General features: G+C 27.6%; 1 protein-coding gene across 2 annotated transcripts in view; it reads left to right on the forward strand.

The window, feature by feature from the left end:
* Window positions 1–267: 267 nt before the first annotated feature.
* Window positions 268–12,272, forward strand: part of LOC129951419 (uncharacterized) — a 118,323-nt gene continuing 106,318 nt past the window's right edge. Inside the window, exon 1 of one of the 2 annotated variants that reach the window (XM_056063548.1) lies at window positions 268–1,353. The gene's annotated coding sequence lies outside the window, so the exon portion shown is untranslated. The remainder of the gene's footprint in view (window positions 1,354–12,272) is intronic. The other variant, XM_056063549.1, reaches the window with a different exon arrangement.

Genomic DNA, 12,272 nt, shown 5'->3' on the forward strand with positions numbered 1-12,272 from the left:
CACAGACACACACTGACGATCATAAGTAGCACTGTTTTCGATAGCTTTCATAAGATTCGACTTTATGAAGGCACTGCTGGCAAAGCAAAGTGGTATACAAAAGTTTTCTTTTCTCGTGTATAACAGTCGGCCAGACCCAATGTTAACTTTTTGTATCGATGCACCTTCTCAAGCTAACCACCAGACCAAGCCAGACTTATACCAACAACAAAGACAACTTCGACGACGATAATATGTTTTACCATCGATTTCCTCCTACCACTCGACTTAAGTTTAGTTGAGTCGCGAAAGTCGTCGAGTACGCTGGTTTCTCCCGAAAATTTTTCAATTTTCAACCTTTGAATCCAGGTGCTGCTCTCTTTCTTATTTTGTGATATAGATGTTATATATTTTTTGTTTTAAAAATTTCCGTCATAAAAATTTTAAAATTTCGAATTTAAATCATCAAAAATCGAAATAAAAAAAAATAAAGAAAAACAAAGCAAAGAAAGAGAGTTAGACGATGGTTAGTTGACCATCTACCTTAACCTTTTTTCTTTTTGACTATTGTGAGATTATTATAAAATAAATTAAAAATATTGCACACAGTGGATATGGTGGCGTATTGCAGCAGTTAACATGACAATTAATATTCATTGGTTATAGTGGTCTTGTAATAATTTAAATTTAAATATTTAGACGTCGTGATTTCAATCGTTTCGTCTTTCGCATTTCGTCGTTCCGCAATAAATCGATTTTTCTTCATTAAATATCTTGTGCACGTTGTTCAGCTGATTTTGTTGTTGTTGTTGTGAAAGTAACAAAAAATTATTATATTATTTTTTTTATAATTATATTTGTGTAGCAAACACACACAATTGCAAGCAAACAGAAAAATAATAAACGAATAGAAAGCGTTTTACCACCATCATCATCATCATCGTGATCGTCGTCGTCGTCGTCCAGCGAAGCAAAGGCAAAGAAAAAAAAATAAATAACACAAAAAAGTGAAATTACAGATTGCAAAAGAAAATATACACAACAAAAATTTCGATTCGTTAATAAAATATTTGAGAAAATAATTAAAACATAAAAAGTATATGCACTATATCTATCCACTGGCATCGCCATCATCGTTTTAAACTAATTTCTGTTTTATTTGTGGTTGTTTAATTCAAATTCGCTAAGTGGTTGCATAAATTTGTTGACTTTTAACATTTTTAGAAGTGGACGGAATTGCCCTCTACCACAGGATACCGTTTGTGTGAAAATAAAAATAAATATAAAAATACAAAATAAATCCGATTTTACATACCCCATAATAAAAGTATCGTTAAAGTTAAGCTTTGGGAATACGATCACGAAAGTTTTTAGGTGAGTCTGTCTTCTTGCAAGGTCATTTAATTCTTACACTTTATCCAAATACAGTTCAATGTAACGGTAGAACAGCCCTAAATGGCAAACTTTATGAAATTAATATTTTTAACTGCTTGAAAACTTCAACTTGTTGTTGAGAATGAAGAAAGATAAAATATACAGTTTAGATACCAAATAAGGCAAAGGTAACTTTGTAAGACGGGAGTGTTGTTGGGTCGCTTCGAAGCGTCGTCGTCGTCGTTTAAAGTGTGCATATGGCGAGTATTTGTTTTTTTGTGGGCGGTTTTGGCAGGTTAGAAGGTGGGTGGTAATTACCACTTCAGACAAATGAAGAATTATAATTAAAAAAAAAAACATTAAATATGTTTTTTTTCTTAAACTGCGTGTGTGTATAGTTAAGCTGATGATTTGTATTTCAATTTGTCGAAGTATTCTTTTTATATTTCTGTTTTATTTTCTTCTTGTTTCATTATTTCATGTTTAAAATAATTGTAAATGCATTGCGTAAGAGTATTTCCTCTGGTGCGTAATGAGTCAAGGTGTCTTCTTGTGGAAATTGATGAGTGTAGTTACTTTTTGTTTTCGACTTATACGCAGACGTACGTACAATTGTGTAGGGACTTTTTTATATTTAAATTGTTTATATGTATATTCGAGGTAAGAAAAAACAAAAAGAATGCGAAAAATATATATTTATTATAAGATTGGGGTTATATAATATTTATGTGTACCTTACCTATGTGTGAGGAGAAGACGATGCACATTTTTGTTAAATGAAGATGAAGAGGTTTTGTATGTTTTTTTGTTTGAATTTGTTGCGGCTTTGTGAGTCATGAAGTGATGTATGCTCAGATAAATTAGCCGGAATCTTTTTTAAGTTAAAAAACACGAGTTCTTCCTTGCATTTAGAAGAGGAATTTTTAATTAGTACAAATTAATCATATTGCATTAAAAAAAGGAGTCAAGTCATTTACGCTCTTCACAGACTCATTAAAATTTAAAGGTTTAACAATTTTTGGAACAAACATATTTAAATAAAAAATGATTGAATAATACATATTGTTGTCTGATGTTTGTTACATTTTTGCCAATGAACTATCGAAAATGACTAAATCTAAGAGGCACGTGATTATTTAATTTTTCAAAATTGGGTTTTATATTTGTTTATATTTCTTTACAAAAATTAATTGCTAGTGAAATATTTAACTCTTGCCTTGTTTATAGTTTAATAGTACTTTGGTCCTTCTTAACTTTTTATGTATTTCCTTAAGTTTTATTTACATTAGACTATCTCATATAAATCAATTTGTCTTTTATTTTATACAACCATTGGCTAATTGGAAGTTTTAAATACAATCAAAAATTATCTTACATATAATAAGTTAATAACCAATTAACACAGAAAGAAGATTTATAAAATAACAGCAAGATAATTTTGAATACGCAACAACAAAGGGAAGGACTGATTTAGACGAACCTTCACTTATAACTATGAACACTTAAAGCATAAGTCTAGGTGATAAACATGAGAAACTTATGTACCTTTTATGTCACTACAACCATAGTTGAAAATTTTACTGACATTTAAGAATTTTATACTTATCTCTTTTAAAGAAAAAAAAACCAAGAATGTATCTAATTTAAATTGAATAACATTTATTAATAGAAAATCTTTATTTTAAAAGACTGTTCAGTTGAAGTTTTAGACCAAACGTTTTTAGGGAAAAATGTTACTCATTCCAAAATGTATCAAATTTTATCAAATTCCTATTTATAAATTTCATTTAAAACAGAAACAATTTGTTCAAAAAATTATACGAAACATTTCTAGTAAAAAAACGGACCAATTTCATATTACTACTGCTTTTTTACACGTAAGAAACATTAAAGTACTTTAAAGTATTACAAAATTTACCACGTTATACAAAAAAAAAACATTTTAAAATAAGGTCTAAGGACTAAATTTATCACTATGTAGAACAAATAAAATACCAAAGATTTGTTTGCGACTACAAATTGTGAGTACTAAGACATTTTATTTAAACAATGTTTGTTTCATTAAATTAATATATTTTTTCGAAAAAAAAACCAATACTATTATTCTAAGGTTCTAGATTGTTTTTAGTTTCTCGTAAAAGTTATGACGAAAGCAATGTTTATAAAATTAGTTTGTTGGTTGATTATTCGGTATTTTGGGTAAATTCAAAGTTTATTCTAAGCACCATACACGACAACGTCTTAAGTATATTAAACAAAATATTTTACAAAAAAATTTGGATGTGCTTAAAAAGTTTTTATATAATAATTCTATCTTAAACACTTTATCAAAAATCAAGGTTGACATTAAACATTTTTGGACATTTGTTAACACAAACAAATAATCAACTGAATTCCAGTAATACCAACGATATGTAACTTTTTTGCGGATTATTTTGGATCAATATATTCTCGCATGTCACCTCATGTACTTCTTCAGTTTTCAACTAGTAATTTTATTGATGTTGGAAGTATCAATATAAAAATAATACAAGTATTTTAAGGATTAAGAGGTCACCTTTCATCTCTCCAATCACTAAATCAGAATCAAAACAAAAAGTATGTAACTATTGGCCAATTAGTAAATTACCTATTGTTAACTTCCCATAGGAAGTTATTGTAAAATTGAAAATTTTGACATTTCTCCACGTTTCAAGGTCCCTAGAGTCGAAATAAAAGACTTCGGACGTTCGTACGTCCGTACGTCTGTACGTCTTTACGTTCGCGACGTTTTTTTTCGTTGTCCATAGCTCAAGAACCAAAAGAGATATCGATTTCAAATAAATTTTGTTATACAAATAAAAAGGCAAAAGATGCAGAAAGGGCTCTTAAGAAAATTGCGTGCGTGGTTATTTAACCATAGCAGTTTAAAAAAAAGGTGAACATTTTTTTTTGAGAAAAATCGAATTGACAGTTTTTTATAAATAATAAAAACCTAAAAAAAACGTTACTCAAAGTTGGTAAAAATTGAATTTCGACTCAAATATCTTTTCAAGAATTTGAGATTATGGCTTTCAACTAATTTTAAATTATAAGAAATATTGTTTTCAACATTCTGAAAAAATTTGCGACCAATCGAATTGACAGTTTTTTTTTTAAATAAAAACCTAAGCAAAAAAATTAATAAAAGTTGGACGAAATTTATTTTCGAATCAAATATCTTTTCAAAACTCTTAGATGTTGTCTAGCTTCTTTTATCTATTCAAGCTTCTTTTATCTATTCAAAAATATTGTTTTTAATATTTAGTAAAATTTTGAGAAAAATCGAATTAACAGTTTTCTTTCAAAAAATAAAAACCTAAACAAAAAAATTAATAAAAATTGTTAAAAATTGATTTTCGACTCAAAAATCTTTTCAAAACTTTCAGATCATGACTTCCAGCTAATTTTAATTTATATATTTGGTAAATATTGATGTTTGCTTCTTGATATCTCTCAAATTAATTTCATTCACTTAATTCGTAAAAATTTAAGAAATGACACTAAAATTGAAAAAAATTTGTTTTCGACGGAAAATATATTTAACAAAACAAGATTTTGAAACTAAACTATTTCTTGATATGAAAAATATTGTTGGTAATTTTAAAATTTATAAGAATGATTCAACTGACAAATTTTTCAACACAACACGAAAACCTTCAAACTTTTAAGCAAGACAAATCGACGGACGCGATGGGAAGTTATCAGTGTGGGTCGCATCCCATCCTATTTTTAATATTTTTTTTGGAAAAATTGATTTTTTTTACTGAATATGGCCAATGATACCGCCATTTACAGTTTAAGTAAAATTGGGTATGAAATTGAAAATGAATTTCCAAGCTATTATTTTTTATGCATGCCCAGTATGGGGGAACTTGTGCAAAAACGCACTTAAAACAATAACAAGTTTCTCATTTTTCCACAGAACTTTTACACTACGAAAATGGAGTTCATCTAGTTGCAAAAAAAATTTAAGCTCTCAACCCAATTTATTATCTAAGATTTAGTGATTCAAATAATTTGTTAATGCAAAATTTAGTAAGTCAGTCAGTTTTAAAATCGAAACTGTAATTATTTATTTGTACTTAAAAATTGTTGTTTATTCATTTATCTCTTTGTTTATTTATTAATCTATGTATTTATTATTTATTTATTTGTTTATTTGTTTTTTTTTTTTATTAACTTATTTATTTATTATTTATTTATTCACTTATTCACTTATTCATTTATTAGTTTATTCATATATTTATTTATTTATTTATTAAGTTCATTTCGATTAAAATAACTACTTAACTTGTTTTTGTTTGACCATTTTTTCTTAAATATTATTGTTGTATTATTCGATTTTAAAATACTTATATACCTACTTGGAAGTTCCTTTAGTTTGTAAGTTTAATCTAGTAATTTTGTTTTGATTATAAAATATATCGAATGAAGGTTTCTTAGCATAGTTTCAAATATAGTTTTTCTTAATTCAAATGTATTTATTAATTTTCATAACATTTTTCAGCTGTAAGATATATTTCAAAAATCAAATCTCTGTTCAAGCTGCGTGTTACGCAAATTTTTGTAAAGCCTTATCTATGAAAAATAAAGTATCTATCTATCTAATGTAGTTGCTGAGTCCTAACACGGTTTTGTGTTTTTAATTTCACTTTTGTATATAACTCTGTTTAAAAGGTTTTGATAAGGATTTCAAGACAGGCATATCTTTCACTGATTTTGTTAAGGCCTTTGATAAGGTATATCATAAAATTTTTGTCAATTTGCTTTTTGTGCTGGGGTTCTAGTTTCAATTCTTAGAATGTACATGTAAGCTCATATTTGAGTAATCGGACTTAATTGGTCAAAATAGATAAATTAAAATCTTAAGTTATCAGAGTAACCTCAGGTGTTCCTCAGGGAAGTTATATTGCACCTAATTTATTTTGTTTGATTACTTGATTAATGATATTGTTTTGAAAAAAGTTACTAAAAAAACAGATCTGACCATAAACTTCCTTTCATTTTTCATATTGACATTTTAGTAAACAAAGATTACATGATTCTATGTTTTGGATGAAGGAACAAAAAGGACTTTTCTGATCCTTATGCAAATTATTGCTTGTTTTATTATATATATTTATATAATATTTTTCAATAACGATGGTATAAGCTAGTGCTTTTCACTTCCTTTATATATTTCATATATTTTCAAGAGATCGTTTTTAAAAAAAAAGCGTAACACTCGTTTTGCTATCTAATTGAAAAATTGATTCTTAAATTGATTTTTATTTATTTACTAACTCTAATAATAATTGTAAAATGAGTATAAGTTAAAATTGTTGTTGGTTTTTTTTTTTGTACTTAGATCAAAATGAGAAAAAATTAACAACAACTTTCTTTTATTTTAATTACTAACCGCCTCTTTTAGTAAGTTATACCACCCATAAATTTGTTTCACCAGGTGGCCGTTTTTCCCAAAAAAAAAAATACTTACACATGTATAATAAATAATAATAAAATATTAATGTTTAAAATTTTCATAGCTAAGTACATTTAAATATTTCCTCCTACTCAAAACCTAAAATCATCCACCACTATGCTATACCAGTATTTTGATGACCCTCTTTATTGACTTCTTTATTTTTCATTTCTGATCCACCATCAGCCGCTGCTGATGAAAATGCATTACACGATTTTCTTGAAAGTGCATTAAAAATATTATATTATTATAAGATTCTCCCCCTTGCTCTTTTATCGTGCGGTGCGATATGCGTTGTCGTCGCTGTCGATTGCACATGAATTTCTTGTCACGTAATTCTTATTAATAATCGTATACTCTCTCACAAATCGGTTACATATTGGTTGTTAGTATGAATGAAATGGAAAAAAAATTATTATAATAATAATAATATTTATTACATTGAGTAAAAACAAAACCTATAACAAAGTGACTTCTAAGTGAAGCGACTTGTAAAGTCGCTTCCGAACGTCCGCCTCGTCGTCGTTGTCGTCGTCGAAGTTATCGTCGAATTCGTCTTCGTCTGTGATGTTTAGGGTCAATCACCGATACGTGTTGGCGTGTTCAATGTTTAATACTTCTTCTTCGTCGACGTCTTCGAAATGGATAGTTGGGGTACCTCTACCTAGTTCTTTTTCTTTTGTGCCCAAAGAAAATTCAAAGCCACAGAATGCATTTTCAAATACGTGCTGCTTTGTTAAAAATAGAAAATTTGTTTAAAATGGCATATGGCATATATTATATACATATAGATATTTCTTAAATTTGACATTCAACCTGAGGAAGCAGAAATATTTGAATAAAGTGCATAGGAATGAAATTTTTTGTTGTCAAAAAGAAATACAAAAAGAGGGAAATTGAAATTCAGATGGCGCTTTGGGTTATTAAAATACTAAATTATGACTTTAAACAAATTTCTTTTATAACTATTTAAAAAAAAGGAATTTCCAGGGGCTTTTTAATATTATTTTTGAATATTTCAAAATCAATCTATACTTTTGTATCTATTTTCTAAATACTCTGCCTGGTTTGACTACATCACGCTTTTACTTTTCTACTCTTAAATACTTAAATTAATTGGGTAATGTTAAATGATTTTAAAAAGAAGCTAACAATATGACCATTTACAATTTACACATACACATTTTTTTAAATTAAATGCAGTGTCGTTCATTGTTCTCATAACTTGAAGAAGTATTAATCAAAATGGTCAACAAGGTTTTTAAACTGGTTATCGAATTAAAATTATCCGAAGATTTTTGGCGAAATTAGGTTTTGAGATAATAACTTTTAAAGTTCGAAAACTATCATATAAACATGAATAAATAAAACGTTGTTGTTTTTTAAATAAAATGTGAGATAGTTTTCTAAAACTGTAACACCATCTGAAATGAAAAAAGATGGTATTTGACCCAAACTGATAACTTCCCATCCCGTCTATCCATTGTCTAAAACCCTAACAAAATGTAAGTAACAATATTTTGTGTGATAACAAATTTGAAATCAATATCTTTCTTTGATCTCCTAACACTTGAATCGAAACCCATTTCTTATCAGTTTCTACTTGTTTTTGAAAATATTCTGAAGTCAATAATTACCTTCATTTATTCACGAGATATTCAAATCGAAATGGTGTGGCATTTTTTGTAGATTTTAATGTTTATGACAAAAAATTATTTTTTTTTTATTTTAATAAGAATGTCAAAGAACGTTGAAAATAATATTTTTTATAAGATAAAATTAATTTGAAGGCAGTATCAATAAGTAATGTTTTTTTTTGTTAAAAAAAACTTGCAGATGTCAAATTCTTCGCTGCATACAATTATTTTTTATATGAAATCATTTTTTGTCCGTAAAATATTCGAGGCGGCAAATATTTTTGTCAGTTTTGAGCCTATAAAAAAATTCGTTAATTGGTTTTAATTTAAAATTATGTCAAAGTTTTCAATTCGTTAAATCGGGCAGATTACTTTCTATGGGAAGCTAATAAATCTAAAATGTTTGAAAACAAATTTCATTAGTTGTAAGTTTTCATATTTTCTACATACTACAGACAAAAATGCTTACCAATTCATTTCTAATAACGATACAATAATTTACAATTAACAACGCTATCATATTAAGTTTTAGATTTATAGAAAATCTAACAGGAAACTAAGAACCTTACTAACAAAAATTTAAAGTTTATCTTAAAGGAAAATACCAAGAAAAAATTATTAGAAATTATATTTTTATAATGTTTTTTTTAGCTCTTTGACTGTACTATTGTTTAAAGTATTTTGTTAATAACGTATCACGTCTCGACCATCGAGATGTGTGTCTAATGTTTCAATTAACAAGGTCTTAAGATAAATAGTGGATTGGCTCAGAATTTAGTGCTATGGGGGTGTAACCGTGCAAACTCGTGGGGTAATGTTCTTGCTAATACATATGTCTTGTTTGTATCCGTTTTCCATATTGTTTCCGTTTAGTTCAACTTATTTTCCGTCTGGATCGAGAGGTTTACCTTCTTTTCTTGATCTGTTTCTAACAAATGTATCTTCGTTTTTTACTCACCCCGAAACCATAAATGATTTAAGTTCTGATCATATTCTTTTTTTTTGTAAAGTGAACAAAACAGTAAAAACCAGAGAGCAATACTTTCTGGACCTTAAAAATACTAATTGGAGTCGTTTCTAATCAGAAACTAGGTGCATGTTTAGGACAATCCCAACTGATTTGAATAGAGTATCTTCAAAAGATGTTGATTTTCATGTCGATTTTTTCTCAAACAAAGTTCTAAAGCAGTACAGACATGTGTACTAAAAAAAAATCAAGAAACCGTTTGTAATCAAAATGCTGGATTATATTTTAGCATACATTCGTAGTTGGAAAAGAATGCTAAACCCTTTCTGGGGCAAAAATTATCAAAAAAAAACAGGTATTACCGATTCCTAAACGTGGAAAACCACCAAAACTCCCAACAAGCTTTCGACCAATAAGTTTGATAAGTAGTATAAGCAAAGTTTTCGAAAAAAATTTGAAATGTTAAATATTATGCATCTTTGATGAGCTTTCGATATTTCCAAATGAACAATTTGGATTCTGAACGCATCACAATACTACTCAACAGGCATTTAGAGTCTGTGAACAGATTAGGAAAAATCGATCTCTTGATCGATACTTGATATCGAAAGGGTTTCCAATTGTGAAATATCTTTGTGTTTATTTAGACCAAAAACTCACTTTCAGAGAACATATTGCCAAAACTCTACAAAAATTAAGCATTGCTGTATATAATGTATATCCTTTCATAAATAGAAAGTCCTTCCTTAGCAACAACAATAAAACGATTATTCAAAAAGTAATTTCCCAAGCAATACTTCTCTTTGGCAAAAAATCATCTTCAAAAACTGCAAGTTTCACAAAACAAACTTCTAAAAATAATGCTTAACCTTCCACGATATCATTCCACCAAAGACTTACATGGGAAGGCAAATATTGAATTGATTTCAATAAGAATCATAAGCTGACAAACACCTTCTTGCTAAATTGTGAAACCTTTGAAAATCCGCCCATTAATCAATTGATTCACTTACCATTTTCCGATGTTTTTGTTAGTTTGAATTTTACTTATGTTTATATATTCTCGTTAAATTGTTAATTTATTAATTAATAATTCTTATGTTCATTAATTATGTATTGTTTGTCTTTACTTATTTATTTATTTATATATTATTTATTTACGTATGTATTTATTTATTAATTAATTTATATATATACGAGTATATTTATTTGTGTATATCTATTTATTTAATAATTAATTAATTCTTACTAACATATTACTATGGATTAAAATATATTTATCAATTATTATTTATACTAACCTTTAGTAGTTAGTTAGTTAGTAAAACTAACATACATCTAAACAAAAGTTTAGACATTTTAATTTTAATTGAGTCAAAATGTTGCTGCCCTTTTCAATTCGTGTTGAAGGTTTTGTTTGTATTTTCCTTAAAAATTATTACTTAAATTATTATTATCTAAATTCTACGTACGAATTAATAAATTTCTTCAGCAGAAAGATATGATAAAAAAATATCAAATCTCTGTATATAAACTGTGCGGTAGCTTACCAAATGTAACTGTTAATACAAAAATAATGAATATGTATCTAATGGTAATGTCCTTAATCTCCACTTGTATTCTTCGAACCAAATTAACTACTTTTAAACATCTCTTTCTTTAAATTTAGGCTCAGTATATAAAAACCTTTTGGCTTAAATAATTTTGTAATTTGGCATAACCCATTTTATTGAGAATAGAATTGGCATAATATTTAGTGGTGTTCTAAATTCTGCGGAACTTTACTTTTTACTATTTATGGTTTTCGTTCCTTCATCGATTACTTTGGCTTCGCAATCTTTCAAAATGCATCTTTATTCAATTTTTGACATTTTTTCTTCCAAGAAATTTACAAAATGCATAGTGTTTGAAGGAATGTGTATGGTTCACTTTCAGCACACTCAACACAATGTTTTTATAACTAAAGTAGCATACAAAAGTAATTAACATCGTTTAGTTTCCGAATTAACAATGATGTCATTTTTGTCTATATTACTTTGTATTGAGATTTTTTGAGTATTTGGATTCCTCACCACTTCAAATTACTACCAAAAATAAAAAAAAAATAAGAAGAAAATAATCGCTGTTCAAATCAGTTAACTAAACAAACTCGCCAGAGCCACCACTTTCAATAAATTGATGCCAAAGGTTAACTATTCACAATCTTCCATCCAATCCCCCAAATCGATTTTTTATCGAATAAACCAGCTATGTATACAAACAAACTTTAAAATTAACGAATTTTTTGTTTTTATTGTTTTTATGTAACCATAGGCTACACGAGTGTCTATAAGTCTATGAAGCCTATGATACTCAAAACTTAAAAAAAATTAATATATATAAAAGAGGAAAAAAACGAAAACAACATAAATTGTTGGTCGTGCTAAAAGAAGTTATAGCCTTCTTTAGTATAAACAAGCAAGTCATTGCAAAATGAAAGGTAATTCACTGCACTCTTAAACTATACCAACTAAACTTACCTATATTTATTTTTTCTGGTGAATATATTCAAACGTATTTATATCGATATATCTTCAAGCGTGAGTGAATGTATCTTTATCTTTTGAACTATTAAATAAAATATCTGCAATCATTGAAGATTATCGAATTGTTCAATGTTCATACACAAAAAGATGTATATTTCGATCTGACAAATTAGGAAACTCAAAGTTGTCACACAAAAAGAAAAATAGAAAGTTGCACATAAACAAGACCGAAATCAGCAGCAATAACAAAAACAACAACAACATAGGAGTAACACAACTTAAAATCTATGTTTGGAAAATGAAAAAAA

Source organism: Eupeodes corollae, chromosome 3, assembly GCF_945859685.1.
Source record: "Eupeodes corollae chromosome 3, idEupCoro1.1, whole genome shotgun sequence".
Taxonomy (NCBI): Eukaryota; Metazoa; Arthropoda; class Insecta; order Diptera; family Syrphidae; genus Eupeodes; species Eupeodes corollae.